General features: G+C 47.0%; 1 pseudogene; it reads left to right on the top strand.

Moving 5' to 3' along the window:
• The first annotated feature begins 107 nt into the window (after positions 1–107).
• On the top strand, positions 108–14,792 carry LOC135536654 (polycomb protein suz12-like; annotated as a pseudogene).
• Positions 14,793–17,948: the final 3,156 nt, after the last annotated feature.

The raw sequence follows: 17,948 nt of genomic DNA, 5'->3' as shown, positions 1-17,948 counted from the left end.
GTGTGTGTGTGTGTGTGTGTGTGTGTGTGCGTGTCGGTGTGTCGGTGTGTCGGTGTGTGTGTGTGATAACCCCAGTCTTGTATTGGAACAGAGGATGTGTGTGTGTGTGTATTGGAACAGAGGGTGTGTGTGTGTTAACCCCAGTCTTGTATTGGAACAGATGTGTGTGTATGTGTGTGTGTGTGTGTGTGTTAACCCCAGTCTTGTATTGGTGCAGAGGATGTGTGTGTGTGTGTGTTAACCCCAGTCTTGTATTGGAACAGAGGATGTGTGTGTGTGTGTGTGTTAACCCCAGTCTTGTATTGGTACAGAGGATGTGTGTGTGTTAACCCCAGTCTTGTATTGGTACAGAGGATGTGTGTGTGTGTTAACCCCAGTCTTGTATTGGTACAGAGGATGTGTGTGTGTTAACCCCAGTCTTGTATTGGTACAGAGGATGTGTGTGTGTGTGTTAACCCCAGTCTTGTATTGGAACAGAGGATGTGTGTGTGTGTGTGTGTGTGTGTGTTAACCCCAGTCTTGTATTGGTACAGAGGATGTGTGTGTGTGTGTTAACCCCAGTCTTGTATTGGTACAGAGGATGTGTGTGTGTGTGTTAACCCCAGTCTTGTATTGGTACAGAGGATGTGTGTGTGTGTGTGTGTGTGTTAACCACAGTCTTGTATTGGTACAGAGGATGTGTGTGTGTGTGTGTGTTAACCACAGTCTTGTATTGGAACAGAGGATGTGTGTAACAGGAAGAAGAGAAGCTCTACCGTCAGACAGGAAGAAGTGGGAGAAACGACGTTCGTAGCTCAGATGACTGTGTTTGATAAGAACAGGTACACACACACACACACAGAGCTATGTCTTACTATACTTGAGGACTTTCTGGGACTGTGGGGCTTGGTCCGCGACTCTGGAGGACTGTGGGGCTTGGTCCGCGCCTCTGGAGGACTGTGGGGCTTGGTCCGCGACTCTGGAGGACTGTGGGGCTTGGTCCGCGACTCTGGAGGACTGTGGGGCTTGGTCCGCGCCTCTGGAGGACTGTGGGGCTTGGTCCGCGCCTCTGGAGGACTGTGGGGCTTGGTCCGCGTCTCTGGAGGACTGTGGGGCTTGGTCCGCGCCTCTGGAGGACTGTGGGGCTTGGTCCGCGTCTCTGGAGGACTGTGGGGCTTGGTCCGCGTCTCTGGAGGACTGTGGGGCTTGGTCCGCATCTCTGGAGGACTGTGGGGCTTGGTTCGCTGTCTCTGGAGGGGACTGTGGGGCTTGGTTGCTGTTAATGTTTGTTGTGTGTGTGTGTGTTGTGTGTGTGTGTGTGTGTGTGTGTGTAGGCGTCTGCAGTTGTTAGATGGAGAGTATGAGGTGTCTATGCAGCAGATGGTGGACTGTCCTGTCAACAAGAAGAGAGCCACCTGGGAAACAAACCTGGATGGAAAGGTACGTGTGTGTTGTCACCAGACCACAATTTGGACTTGGAAACCAGGTTTAGTATCACGTTACTCCATACCACAAACAATATGTTGTCATGTGCTAATGCCATGCTATGTTGTTGTCTTAGGTCTCTCTTTATGTGCTGTTGTGTTGTCTCTCGTCATGATGTGTGTTTTGTCTTATATTTTATATATATATATATCAAATCAAATTTATTTATATAGCCCTTCTTACATCAGCTGATATCTCAAAGTGCTGTACAGAAACCCAGCCTAAAACCCCAAACAGCAAGCAATGCAGGTGTAGAAGCACGGTGGCTAGGAAAAACTCCCTAGAAAGGCCAAAACCTAGGAAGAAACCTAGAGAGGAACCAGGCTGTGTGGGGTGGCCAGTCCTCTTCTGGCTGTGACGGGTGGAGATTATAACAGAACATGACCAAGATGTTCAAATGTTCATAAATGACTGGCATGGTCGAATAATAATAAGGCAGAACAGTTGAAACTGGAGCAGCAGCACGGTCAGGTGGACTGGGGACAGCAAGGAGTCATCATGTCAGGTTGTCCTGGGGCATGGTCCTAGGGCTCAGGTCAGTTGAAACTGGAGCAGCAGCAAGGCCAGGTGGACTGGGGACAGCAAGGAGTCATCATGTCAGGTAGTCCTGGGGCATGGTCCTAGGGCTCAGGTCCTCCGAGAGAGAGAAAGAAAGAGAGAAGGAGAGAATTAGAGAACGCACACTTAGATTCACACAGGACACCGAATAGGACAGGAGAAGTACTCCAGATATAACAAACTGACCCGAGCCCCCCGACACAAACTACTGCAGCATAAATACTGGAGGCTGAGACAGGAGGGGTCAGGAGACACGGTGGCCCCATCCGAGGACACCCCCGGACGGGGCCAAACAGGAAGGATATAACCCCACCCACTTTGCCAAAGCACAGCCCCCACACCACTAGTGGGATATCTTCAACCACCAACTTACCATCCTGAGACAAGGCTGAGTATAGCCCACAAAGATCTCCGCCATGGCACAACCCAAGGGGGCGCCAACCCAGACAGGATGACCACATCAGTGAATCAACCCACTCAGGTGACGCACCCCTTCCAGGGGACGGCATGAAAGAGCCCCAGTAAGCCAGTGACTCAGCCCCTGTAATAGGGTTAGAGGCAGAGAATCCCAGTGGAAGAACCGGCCAGGCAGAGACAGCAAGGGCGGTTCGTTGCTCCAGTGCCTTTCCGTTCACCTTCCCACTCCTGGGCCAGACTACACAGTTTCTGATTTTTGCAATGTTATGAAGATGGAAAAAGCTGTCTTGAAATGGTCTTGATATATTCTTCAAAGAGATCAGGGTCAGAGTATGAGGTCCTTCACAGTTTTATTTCAGACGACTGTACAACCATTAAGATTAATTGTCAGATACAACAGAAGATCTCTTTGTTTCTTGGGACCTGAATAGCATCTCTGTTTTGTCCGAGTTTAAAAGTAGAACGTTTGCAGCCATCCACTTCCTTATGTCTGAAACACATGCTTCTGGCAAGGGCAATTTTGGGGCTTCACCATGTTCCATTGAAATGTACAGCTGTGTGTCACCTGCATAACAGTGAACTTTAACATTATGTTTTCGAATGACATCCCCAAGAGGTCAAATATATAGTGAAAACAATAGTGGTCCTAAAACGGAACCTTTGAAGAACACCGAAATTTACAGTTGATTTGTCAGAGGACATTCACAGAGGCAAACTGATATCTTTCCGACAGATAAGATGTAAACCAGGCCAGAACTTGTCTGTGTTGACCAATTTGGGTTCCAATCTCTCCACAGAATGTGGTGATCGATGGTATCAAAAGCAGCACTAGTTAGGAGCACGAGGACAGATGCAGAGCCTCGGTCTGACGTCATTAAAAAGATGTTACCACCTTGCAAATTGCAGTCTCAGTGCTATGATGGGGTCTAAAACCAGACTGAAACATTTTCGTATACATTGTTGTCTTCAGGGAGGCAGTGAACAGCTTTTTCATTTTTTTTTTTTTTTGAGAGGAATGGAAGATTCGATATGGGCCGATTTAGTTTTTTATATTTTCTGGGTCAAGGTTTGGCTTTTTCAAGAGAGGCTTTATTACTGCCACTTTTAGTGAGTTTGGTACACATCCGATTGGATAGAGAGACGTTTATTATGTTCAGCATAGGAGGGCCAAGCACAGGAAGCAGCTCTTTCAGTAGTTTAGTTGGAATAGGGTCCATGTATGTATGTATGTATGTATGTATGTGTGTGTGTGTGTGTGTGTGTGTGTGTGTGTGTGTGTGTATGTATAATTTTTAATCCCAGCCTCGTCCCCCGCAGGAGGCCATTTGCCTTTTGGTAGGCCTCATTGTAAATAAACATTTCTTCTTAACTGACTTGCCTAGTTCAATAAAACATGTATATAAATAAAAGGTATATCAACAAGTCCCAGAATGGCTGCTGGTCCAGTCAGATGAACTCAGCTACAACTCTGTTCAATAGTTAGTCTCCTGATCCAATCAGTACTACTCCTGATCCAATCAGATGAACTCAGCTACAACTCTGTTCAATAGAATGGCTCCTGGTCCAGTCAGATGAACTCAGCTACTACTCTGTTCAATAGTTAGTCTCCTGATCCAGTCAGATGAACTCAGCTACTACTCTGTTCAATAGTTAGTCACCTGATCCAATCAGATGAACTCAGCTACTACTCTGTTCAATAGAATGGTCTTGGGATTCAATCAGCAGATGAACTCAGCTACTACTCTGTTCAATAGAATGGCTCCTGATCCAATCAGATGAACTCAGCTACTACTCTGTTCAATAGTTAGTCTCCTGGTCCAGTCAGATGAACTCAGCTACTACTCTGTTCAATAGTTAGGCTCCTGATCCAATCAGATGAACTCAGCTACTACTCTGTTCAATAGTTAGTCTCCTGGTCCAGTCAGATGAACTCAGCTACTACTCTGTTCAATAGTTAGGCACCTGATCCAGTCAGATGAACTCAGCTACTACTCTGTTCAATAGAATGGCTCCTGATCCAGTCAGATGAACTCAGCTACTACTCTGTTCAATAGAATGGCTCCTGATCCAGTCAGATGAACTCAGCTACTACTCTGTTCAATAGTTGGTCTCCTGATCCAGTCAGATGAACTCAGCTACAACTCTGTTCAATAGAATGGCTCCTGATCCAGTCAGATGAACTCAGCTACTACTCTGTTCAATAGAATGGCTCCTGGTCCAATCAGATGAACTCAGCTACTACTCTGTTCAATAGAATGGCTCCTGGTCCAATCAGATGAACTCAGCTACAACTCTGTTCAATAGAATGGCTCCTGGTCCAGTCAGATGAACTCAGCTACAACTCTGTTCAATAGTTAGTCTCCTGATCCAATCAGATGAACTCAGCTACTACTCTGTTCAATAGTTAGTCAGATGAACTCAGCTACTACTCTGTTCAATAGTTAGTCTCCTGATCCAGTCAGATGAACTCAGCTAGTACTCTGTTCAATAGTTAGTCAGATGAACTCAGCTACTACTCTGTTCAATAGAATGTCTCCTGATCCAGTCAGATGAACTCAGCTAGTACTCTGTTCAATAGTTAGACATCTTAGAAGTTCAGTATCATTACATTTAAAATAGGGATGTGACAAATGTACAACATTGAAACAGCCATTTAAATTTTTTTTATTTTTTTTACGATGAATCATAAAATGATGTGAATTCACATTTCGAATAAGGTCCTGCGTAAAAACCACTAGTGGTAGTGAAATGTTAGCTTTAGCTGTCAGCTAGCATGGAACGTTAGCCTACGAAGTTGGAAGCTACCGGTATCTTCATGCATTGTAAAGTTATTCTACCCTGTATGTTTTACGACTAGTAATTATCAGTTTCAACATTTCTCCATGTTGCATTATTCAAGTGTGTTAGCTCCCCACTAAGACTGTTTTGAAGTTAACATGATACAGTCCAGACTAAGTGAGGAGCTAACATGATACAGTCCAGACTCCCAGTACAGGCTAAGTGGGGAGCTAACATGATACAGTCCAGACTAAGTGGGGAGCTAACATGATACAGTCCAGACTCCCAGTACAGGCTAAGTGGAGAGCTAACATGATACAGTCCAGACTCCCAGTCCAGACTAAATAGGGAGCTAACATGATACAGTCCAGACTCCCAGTACAGGCTCAGTGGGGAGCTAACATGATACAGTCCAGACTCCCAGTACAGGCTAAGTGGGGAGCTAACATGATACAGTCCAGACTCCCAGTACAGGCTAAGTGGGGAGCTAACATGATACAGTCCAGACTCCTAGTGGAGGCTAAGTGGGGAGCTAACATGATACAGTCCAGACTCCCAGTACAGGCTAAGTGGGGAGCTAACATGATACAGTCCAGACTCCCAGTACAGGCTAAGTGGGGAGCTAACATGATACAGTCCAGGCTAAGTGGGGAGCTAACATGATACAGTCCAGACTCTCAGTCCAGGCTAAGTGGGGAGCTAACATGATACAGTCCAGGCTAAGTGGGGAGCTAACATGATACAGTCCAGACTCCCAGTACAGGCTAAGTGGGGAGCTAACATGATACAGTCCAGACTCCCAGTACAGGCTAAGTGGGGAGCTAACATGATACAGTCCAGACTCCCAGTGGAGGCTAAGTGGGGAGCTAACATGATACAGTCCAGACTCCCAGTACAGGCTAAGTGGAGAGCTAACATGATACAGTCCAGACTCCCAGTACAGGCTAAGTGGAGAGCTAACATGATACAGTCCAGACTCCCAGTACAGGCTAAGTGGGGAGCTAACATGATACAGTCCAGACTCCCAGTACAGGCTAAGTGGGGAGCTAACATGATACAGTCCAAACTCCCAGTACAGGCTAAGTGGGGAGCTAACATGATGCAGTCCAGACTCCCAGTACAGGCTAAGTGGCGACAGGCACGGTGCACTCCGTGTGGTACATCGACTGCATTGATAAACACATTTGATTCGTGAGACACATTTGGCAGAAGTACCTAAAATAAATTATTGTATCAAAAAAGTACAGAAGTTTTGTATAGGGTGCATCACTCGTGTGTAATTCCTCCTCCCAGGCCCCTGGTCTTCCTCTCTGAACAGACAGGAAGAGGTCAGCACTTCCCTTTACTCGTGTCTTTGTCTCTCTCTCCCTCCCCCACTTTCTGTAGCTCCTCCCTCCGTTTGAGACGTTCTCCAAGGGTCCTACTCTCCAGTTCACACTGCGTTGGACAGGCGAGCCCAGTGACAGGTCGACGGCCCCTGTGGCCAAACCCCTCGCCACGCGGAACGCTGACGCTAGCAGCCTGACCTCCGACCCTAAGCCCTGCTCCCTCAGACCCACTCAGACCGTAGGTGAGACACGGGCCGGACGACGCACTCGCACACAGACGGACTGTTGTAATTTGTAGAAGCTCGCTAAATGGTGTCAATTTAAACTTTAACATATACCATGTTTAAATGGATATCATTTTTATGTCTATGCGTCCGGTATAAAGGAAGTTGAGAGGTAGTTTTGTGAGCCAATGCTAACTAGCGTTAGCACAATGACTGGAAGTCTGTAGTGTCTGCTAGCGAACATTAGTTAGCAATTGCGCCAGTGATAGTTAGCAACATCCTTCATACTGGACACAGAGAAATAAAAGTAGTATCCACGAGTTGATCTGATTTCTGGGGAAGTCGATAAAGGGCCTCATTACCAAAATCCTGAAGTATCCCTTTAAACGTGGAACACGTTAAGGAATCTCTTTAAGCGTGGAACATGTTAAGGAATCCCTTAAGCGTGGAACACGTTAAGGAATCCCTTTAAGCGTGGAACACGTTAAGGAATCCTTTAAGCGTGGAACGCGTTAAGGAATCCTTTAAGCGTGGAACACGTTAAGGAATCCCTTTAAGCGTGGAACACGTTAAGGAATCCTTTAAGCGTGGAACACGTTAAGGAATCCTTTAAGCGTGGAACACGTTAAGGAATCCCTTTAAGCGTGGAACACGTTGAGGAATCCCTTTAAGCGTGGAACACGTTAAGGAATCCCTTTAAGCGTGGAACACGTTAAGGAATCCTTTAAGCGTGGAAACGTTAAGGAATCCCTTTAAGCGTGGAACGCGTTAAGGAATCCTTTAAGCGTGGAATGCGTTAAGGAATCCTTTAAGCGTGGAACACGTTAAGGAATCCCTTTAAGCGTGGAACACGTTAAGGAATCCTTTAAAGCGTGGAACGCGTTAAGGAATCCCTTTAAGCGTGGAACACGTTAAGGAATCCTTTAAGCGTGGAACCGTTAGGAATCCCTTTAAGCGTGGAACACGTTGAGGAATCCCTTTTAAGCGTGGAACACGTTAGGGAATCCTTTTAAGCGTGGAACACGTTAAGGAATCCCTTTTAAACGTGGAACACGTTAAGGAATCCCTTTTAAGCGTGGAACACGTTAAGGAATCCCTTTTAAGCGTGGAACACGTTAAGGAATCCCTTTTAAGCGTGGAACACGTTAAGGAATCCCTTTTAAGCGTGGAACACGTTAAGGAATCCCTTTTAAACGTGGAACACGTTAAGGAATCCCTTTTAAGCGTGGAACACGTTAAGGCACATATGTCAGAGTCAAGGCCCGCGGGCCACATCCGCCCGCGAGAAGGTTTTTTACGGCCCCTGGGATGATCTTGATTTATTATTAGAACCGGCCCGCAGACCGCAGCAAGCCGGCAGCCCGCAGATCTTTTACACGCACCAATACTACATTTCCCACAATGCAACGGTGACGCACCGAGCAGTAGGCTGCTTCATTTCAATATTTATTGGCACAGCAGTCGTCAGCATCACAGTAAAATTAACTTTCAGATACCCATCAAAAATGGCAAAACGGAAGGTGGACACTGAGAACCGGGGTTTCAAACAAGGTGGGAGTCGGAGTATATGTTCACGGAGGTAGCTGGAAAACCTGTGTGTCTTCTGTGTGAGAAAGTGTGGCGGTACTGAAAGAGTATAATCTGAGACGACATTATGAAACGAAACACGCGGACAAAAACAAGAATATGGACATGGAACAAAGGCTACAAAGGCAGAGGAATTAAAACGAGGCCTCAAATCTCGACAGGCTCTGTTCAAAAAAGCCAAATCACAAGGCCAGGCTGCTGTCAAGGCCAGTTTTATTTTGGCAGAAGAGATCGCTAAATCAGCCCGGCCATTTACGGAGGGGATTTCATCAAAAACTGCATGATTAAAGTTTGTGACGAAGTTTGCCCAGAAAAAAGGCAACTCTTTTTAAATGTGAGTCTGAGCAGAAACACCATTGCCGAAGAGTAGACCAGTTGTCCATCAATCTAAAAGAGCAGCTTGTGAAAAAGGGAAAAGATTTCATTGCATATTCCTTGGCTGTGGATGAGAGCACCGACATTTCTGACATTGCCCAGTTGTCAATTTTCATCCGCGTGAGTGGACTCCAGCCTAAGCGTGACAGAGGAGTTTTTGGCTTTACGTCCTATGCATGGCACAACTACGGGGCATGATTTGTATGAAGAGGTGTCAAGATGTGTAAATGAGATGGAGCTGCCTTGGGAAAAACTCGTGGGTTTGACAACCGACTGGAGCACCTGCGATGTGTGGACACAGGAGCGGACTGGTGGCGAAGATACGGAAAAGATGCAAGAGGAAAGCGAACAGGTGAGCTGACAGCTTATCATTGTATCATACACCAGGAGCGTTATGCGGTAAAGCCTTGAAAATGGAGCATGTAATGAGCATCATCACTGCGCACAGTTAACTTTATCAGAGCCAAAGGTTTGAATCACCGCCAGTTCAAGGCATTTCTGACCGGAGTTAGAAACGGAGCATGGTGATTTGCCTTATCACACAGAGGTGCAGATGGCTAAGCCAGGGAAAGGTGCTTCAAAGATGTTTCGAGCTTAGTGAGGAGATTTGTCTGTTCTTGGACAGCAAAGGGAAAGACACAACACAACTCCGAGGCGAAATGTTTCTGTGTGAAATGGCTTTTCTGTGTGACATTACGAGTCATCTGAATGCAATGAACTTGCAGCTGCAGGGTCGGGATCATGTCATCTCTGATATGTACAGTACAGTGAAGGCATTTAAAACCAAACTGACTCTGTGGGAGGCACGAGATCGCGGAAAGAAAATTTGAGCCACTTTCCCAGCTGCCAGACCATGAAAAGAAGCTCTCTACCAGTGCGTTCCGAGCGCACAGTTGGCTGATAAAATAGGTATGCTTGCCGCTGACTTTCGACGCTGATTTGCTGACTTTGAAGCACAAAAAGCAGGTTGGAACTGCTCGGTAACCCATTTGCTGTTGACGTGGAAAGCTCACCACCAAACCTCCAAATGGAGTTGATTGACCTCCAATGCAATGATGCACTGAGGGCAAAATATGCGGCAGTGGGTGCTGCGGAGTTCGCCCGTTTCCTCCCTGACACAATGCTCAGCTGCGCATCCAGGCTGCTCAAACGTTGTCTATGTTTGGCAGCACATACCTGTGTGAACAACTTTTTCTTTGATGAACCTGAACAAAACATCACACAGAAGTCGACTTACTGCTGAACACCTCCACTCAATTCTGAGGATTTCCTCAGCTCAGAGCCTTACTCCGAACATTGATGAACTTGTGGAAAAGATGGGACACCACCAAGTATCACCCTCAACCTCAAACAAGTGAACATTACTGTGCAATCACATATTTAGAGTTTTTACTCAGTTCAAGTTTAAAAGTTAAAGTTTAATATTTGTTTTCACTGCATGTTACTTCTCCTTAAACAAAGTGTTGTTTTTGATTAATAGATTTTTGCACTTTATTTTATTGTATTTCAATCCAATTATATTTTAAAAATATTTCAGTTGAGTGGATGATAGAAAATTGCTATTATTGTTTTATTCATTGAAGTAAATTTAGCCCACTTTTGCTAAAATAGAAAATATAGGCTACTGATGGTGCCTTGAATACAGGTTTCTTTCATTTAATGTTCATGTTATGGGGATTTTTATATAAAGGAAATTTGTCTTTTGTGTCTGTTGAAAATTAAAGATTACTGACAGAGCCATAAGAAAATATTGCTTTATTTATCTGATCATATTGGAATATATTTGTTAGGTTTTCAGTAGGTTCAATTAGGTTCACTAGACTATATGCGTCATTTAAAAATTTTTCAATGAACATTCGAACAGTCCGGCCCTCGGCTTGTAGCTAAATTTTTTATTTGGCCCTCCGTCCATTTGACTTTGACACCCCTGCGTTAAGGAATCCCTTTAAACGTGGAACACGTTAAGAATCCCTTTAAAACGTGGAACACGTTAAGGAATCCCTTTAAAGCGTGGAACACGTTTCTTCCCTCTCTCTGTAGCTGTGAAAGACTCCTTCAGCAGTACAGAGTTTCAGATGAGACAGGAACACACACTTGAGGAACCAAGTGACAATCTACGCATATTCTACCAGGTGAGAGGGAGAAACACACTTGTATTCTTGACTTTAGAGCAGATTGCATTGTGCAATCCATGTCTGAATCACAGTTGTGTTGTACTTGTCTTTGTTCTCTTGTTATGTGTCTGACTGGAGGTGGATGGTATGAGAGACCTGGTCCTTTATAACAGGTCTGACTGGGGGTGGATGGTATTAGAGACCTGGTCCTTTATAACAGGTCTGACTGGGAGGTGGATGGTATTAGAGACCTGGTCCTTTATAACAGGTCTGACTGGGGGTTATTAGAGACCTGGTCCTTCATAACAGGTCTGACTGGGGTGGATGTATTAGAGACCTGAGTCCTTTATAACAGATCTGACTGGGGGTATTAGAGACCTGGTCCTTTATAACAGGTCTGACTGGGGGTTATTAGAGACCTGGTCCTTTATAACAGGTCTGACTGGGGATTATTAGAGACCTGGTCCTTTATAACAGGTCTGACTGGGAGTTATTAGAGACCTGGTCCTTTATAACAGGTCTGACTGGGGTGGATAGTATTAGAGACCTGGTCCTTTATAGGTCTGACTGGGGAGTTATTAGAGACCTGGTCGCTATAACAGGTCTGACTGGGGGTTATTAGAGACCTGGTCCTTTATAACAGGTCTGACTGGAAGAGACCTGGTCCTTTATAAATAGTATGACTGGGGGTTAGAGACCTGGTCCGGTAATGGCTGTCTGACTGGGGTTATTATATCTTTTTATAACAGATCTGACTGGGGGTTATTAGAGACCTGGTCCTTTATAACAGGTCTGACTAGGGGTTATTAGAGACCTGGTCCTTTATAACAGGTCTGACTGGGGGTTATTAGAGACCTGGTCCTTTATAACAGATTTGACTGGGGGTTATTAGAGACCTGGTCCTTTATAACAGGTCTGACTGGGGGTTATTAGAGACCTGGTCCTTTATAACAGGTTTGACTGGGTTAATAGAGACCTGGTCCTTTATAACAGGTCTGACTGGGGGTTATTAGAGACCTGGTCCTTTATAACAGGTCTGACTGGGGTTATTAGAGACCTGGTCCTTTATAACAGGTCTGACTGGGGGTTATTAGAGACCTGGTCCTTTATAACAGGTCTGACTGGGGGTTATTAGAGACCTGGTCCTTTATAACAGGTCTGACTGGGGGTTATTAGAGACCTGGTCCTTTATAACAGGTCTGACTGGGGGTTATTAGAGACCTGGTCCTTTATAACAGGTCTGACTGGGGGTTATTAGAGACCTGGTCCTTTATAACAGGTCTGACTGGGGGTTATTAGAGACCTGGTCCTTTATAACAGGTCTGACTGGGGGTTATTAGAGACCTGGTCCTTTATAACAGGTCTGACTGGGGGTTATTAGAGACCTGGTCCTTTATAACAGGTCTGACTGGGGGTTATTAGAGACCTGGTCCTTTATAACAGGTCTGACTGGGGGTTATTAGAGACCTGGTCCTTTATAACAGGTCTGACTGGGGTTATTAGAGACCTGGTCCTTTATAACAGGTCTGACTGGGGGTTATTAGAGACCTGGTCCTTTATAACAGGTCTGACTGGGGGTTATTAGAGACCTGGTCCTTTATAACAGGTCTGACTGGGTGGTTATTAGAGACCTGGTCCTTTATAACAGGTCTGACTGGGGGTTATTAGAGACCTGGTCCTTTATAACAGGTCTGACTGGGGGTTATTAGAGACCTGGTCCTTTATAACAGGTCTGACTGGGGGTTATTAGAGACCTGGTCCTTTATAACAGGTCTGACTGGGGGTTATTAGAGACCTGGTCCTTTATAACAGGTCTGACTGGGGGTTGATTAGAGACCTGGTCCTTTATAACAGGTCTGACTGGGGGTTATTAGAGACCTGGTCCTTTATAACAGATCTGACTGGGGGGTTATTAGAGACCTGGTCCTTTATAACAGGTCTGACTGGGGGTTATTAGAGACCTGGTCCTTTATAACAGGTCTGACTGGGGGTTATTAGAGACCTGGTCCTTTATAACAGGTCTGACTGGGGGTTATTAGAGACCTGGTCCTTTATAACAGGTCTGACTGGGGGTTATTAGAGACCTGGTCCTTTATAACAGGTCTGACTGGGGGTTATTAGAGACCTGGTCCTTTATAACAGGTCTGACTGGGGGTTATTAGAGACCTGGTCCTTTATAACAGGTCTGACTGGGGGTTATTAGAGACCTGGTCCTTTATAACAGGTCTGACTGGGGTTAGAGACCTGTCCTTATAACAGGTCTGACTGGGGTTATTAGAGACCTGGTCCTTTATAACAGGTCTGACTGGGGGTTATTAGAGACCTGGTCCTTTATAACAGGTCTGACTGGGGGTTATTAGAGACCTGGTCCTTTATAACAGGTCTGACTGGGGGTTATTAGAGACCTGGTCCTTTATAACAGGTCTGACTGGGGGTTATTAGAGACCTGGTCCTTTATAACAGGTCTGACTGGGGGTTATTAGAGACCTGGTCCTTTATAACAGGTCTGACTGGGGGGTTATTAGAGACCTGGTCCTTTATGACAGGTCTGACTGGGGGTTATTAGAGACCTGGTCCTTTATAACAGGTCTGACTGGGGGTTATTAGAGACCTGGACCTTTATAACAGGTCTGACTGGATGGTATTAGAGACCTGGTCCTTTATAACAGGTCTGACTGGGGGGTGGATGGTATTAGAGACCTGGTCCTTTATAACAGGTCTGACTGGGGGTTATTAGAGACCTGGTCCTTTATAACAGGTCTGACTGGGGGTTATTAGAGACCTGGTCCTTTATAACAGGTCTGACTGGGGGTTATTAGAGACCTGGTCCTTTATAACAGGTCTGACTGGGGGTTATTAGAGACCTGGTCCTTTATAACAGATCTGACTGGGGGGGTGGATGGTATTAGAGACCTGGTCCTTTATAACAGGTCTGTATCCTGTTCCCTATATAGTGCCCTTCATTTGACCAGGGCCCATGGTTCACTATGTAGGCAATAGGGTCCCATTTGGTACAGTGTATTTCAGACTTGGCTGTCTTATGATGGGAAGTTTCATAGTTTCTACTGACTCATACTCTATGGTCAGACTGGCTGACCTTTTGTGTAGAATTACATAGTCTATATCCTTCTCACGCTCTCCCTCTCCTCTCTCTCTCCCTCCCTCTCTCTCTCTCTCTCCTTCTCTCTCTAGTTCCTGTATAACCACAACACACAGCAGCAGACTGAGGCTAGAGATGACCTCCACTGTCCCTGGTGCACTCTGAACTGTAGGAGACTCTACAGTCTCCTCAAACACCTCAAACTGGCCCACAGCAGATTCATCTTCAACTATGTGGTGAGAGCGAGGGGAAGCAAGAGAGAGAGAGACCCAGTGACAGGGTGTGTGTGTGTCTGGTGTACTCTGAACTGTGGAGGACTACAGTCTCCTCAAACTGGCCCACAGCAGATTCATCTTCAACTATGTGGTGAGAGCGAGGGCAAGCAAGAGAGAGACCCAGAGACAGAGTGTGTGTGTGTCTGGTGCACTCTGAACTGTGGAGGACTACAGTCTCCTCAAACTGGCCCACAGCAGATTCATCTTCAACTATGACTGCATTTAGACAGCCAGCCCATTTCTGATATTTTGCCAATAATTGGTCTGGCTGTGTAAACAGCCTAGGAGGTGAGAGAGACCAGGGGTGGGGGTGGGGGTGTGTACCGTCAGGAACTGTACATATTGGGGGCTGAATAAGGGCTGGTTATTAAACTATACAGGTCCGTTGTGATTGACATGTTCTATGACCTCACCAGCCCCACCCTAAAGGAGCGAGGATAGACGTGTCGATTAATGAGCGTTACGACGGGCGCAGCTAGGAATCCTCGGGATATTCACAGTCAGCCCGGCTCCGCCTTCAGCAGGAACGGACCCGTCAAGAGATCCCCCGTCACACACATCCTCGTCTGCAGGTAACTGGGTACACACGTCTGGGTCTTGCACACACACACACACCTTCATCTGCAGGTAACGCAGACAGACACACACCTTCATCTGCAGGTAACGCAGACAGACAGACACACACACACCTTCATCTGCAGGTAACGCAGACAGACACACACCTTCATCTGCAGGTAACGCAGACAGACAGACACACACACACCTTCATCTGCAGGTAACGCAGACAGACAGACACACACACACCTTCATCTGCAGGTAACGCAGACAGACACACACACACACACACACACACACACCTTCATCTGCAGTTAACGAGACAGACAGACAGACAGACACACACACACACACACCTTAATCTGCAGGTAACACACACACACACACCTTCATCTGCAGGTAACACACACACACACACACCTTCATCTGCAGGTAACGCACAGACAGACACACACACACACACACCTTCATCTGCAGGTAACGCAGACAGACACACACCTTCATCTGCAGTGAACGCAGACAGACACACACACACACACACACACTTTCATCTGCAGGGAACGCAGACAGACACACACACACACACACACCTTCATCTGCAGGTAACACAGACAGACACACACACCTTCATCTGCAGGTAACACAGACAGACACACACACCTTCATCTGCAGGTAACGCAGACAGACACACACCTTCATCTGCAGGTAACGCAGACAGACAGACACACACCTTCATCTGCAGGTAACGCAGACAGACACACACACACACACACACACACCTTCATCTGCAGGTAACGCAGACAGACACACACCTTCATCTGCAGGTAACACAGACAGACACACACACCTTCATCTGCAGGTAACGCAGACAGACACACACACACACACACACCTTCATCTGCAGGGAACGCAGACAGACAGACACACACACCTTCATCTGCAGGGAACGCAGACAGACACACACACCTTCATCTGCAGGGAACGCAGACAGACACACACACCTTCATCTGCAGGGAACGCAGACAGACAGACAGCACACACACCTTCATCTGCAGGGAACGCAGACAGACAGACAGACACACACACCTTCATCTGCAGGGAACGCGACAGACAGACACACACACACACACACACCTTCATCTGCAGGGAACGCATGACAGACACACGACAGACACACACACCTTCATCTGCAGGTAACGCAGACAGACAGACACACACACACACACACCTTCATCTGCAGGTAACGCAGACAGACACACACACCTTCATCTGCAGGGAACGCAGACAGACACACACACCTTCATCTGCAGGGAACGCAGACAGACAGACAGACACACACACCTTCATCTGCAGGGAACGCAGACAGACAGACACACACACACCTTCATCTGCAGGGAACGCAGACAGACAGACACACACACACACACACACCTTCATCTGCAGGGACGCGACGACAGACAGACACACACACCTTCATCTGCAGCGCACACACACCTTCATCTGCAGGTAACGCAGACAGACACACACACACACACACCTTCATCTGCAGGTAACAGCAGACAGACACACACACCACACACACAGCCCCATCTGCAGGAAACGCAGACAGACAGACAGACACACACACACACACACACCTTCATCTGCCAGGAACGCAGACAGACAGACACACACACACACACACACCTTCATCTGCAGGTAACGCAGACAGACACACACACACACACACACCTTCATCTGCAGGGAACGCAGACAGACACACAGACACACACAGCCTAAATCTGCAGGAGACGCGAGACAGACAGACACACACCTTCATCTGCATCTGCAGATAGCAGACAGACACACACCTTCATCTGCAGGGAACGACAGACAGACACACACACCTTCATCTGCAGGGAACACACACACTTTTACACCTTCATCTGCAGACAGACAGACACACACACCTTCCACATGCAGGAAATCAGACAGACACACACACACACACACACATTCATCTGCAGAGGCTTGTAGACAGACACACACACACACACACACCTAAATCTGCAGGGGACGCAGACAGACACACACACACACACACAGCCCCAATCTACAGTGAAACGCAGACAGACACACACACACACACACACACCTTCATCTGCAGGGGACGCAGACAGACAGGCAATACACACACACTTCATCTGCAGGTAACGCAGACAGACACACACACACGCGGACACACACCCCTTTCATCTGCAGGGAACGCAGACAGACAGACACACACACACACACACACACCTTCATCCTGGGAAGTGCACACACACCTTCATCTGCAGGGGCGCGCAGACAGACACACACACACACACCTTCATCTGCAGGGAGCGGACAGACGGACACACACCTTCATCTGCAGGGAACGCGGACAGACACACACACCTTCATCTGCAGGTAAACGAGACAGATTTTACAGCTAAATCTGCAGGGACGCCAGACAGACACACACACCTTCATCTGCAGGGAACGCAGACAGACAGACAGACACACACACACCTTCATCTGCAGGGAGCAGACAGACACACACACACACCTTCATCTGCAGGGAACGCAGACAGACAGACACCTTCATCTGCAGGGGAGCATGAACCACAGACACACCTTCATCTGCAGGGAACGCAGACAGACAGACACACCTTCATCTGCAGGGAGCCCAGACAGACAGACACACCTTCATCTGCAGGGAACGCAGACAGACAGACACACACCTTCATCTGCAGGGAACACAGACAGACAGACAGACACACACACCTTCATCTGCAGGGAACGCAGCAGACAGACACACACACACCTTCATCTGCAGGGAGCATGACAGACAGACACACACCTTCATCTGCAGGTAAGCAGACAGACAGACACACACCTTCATCTGCAGGAGCAGCAGACAGACACACACCTTCATCTGCAGGAACGCAGACAGACAGACAGACACACACACACACACACACACACCTTCATCTGCAGGGAACAGACAGACAGACACACACACACACACACCTTCATCTGCAGGGAACGCAGACAGACACACACACACCTTCATCTGCAGGGAACGCAGACAGACACACACACCTTCATCTGCAGGGAACGCAGACAGACACACCACACCTTCATCTGCAGGGAACGCAGACAGACAGACA

The sequence above is a fragment of the Oncorhynchus masou genome, unplaced genomic scaffold, assembly GCF_036934945.1.
Source record: "Oncorhynchus masou masou isolate Uvic2021 unplaced genomic scaffold, UVic_Omas_1.1 unplaced_scaffold_6445, whole genome shotgun sequence".
Lineage (NCBI taxonomy): Eukaryota > Metazoa > Chordata > Actinopteri > Salmoniformes > Salmonidae > Oncorhynchus > Oncorhynchus masou.
Note: the sequence above shows the minus strand (reverse complement) of the source record. Positions and strands in the feature narration are given on the sequence as shown.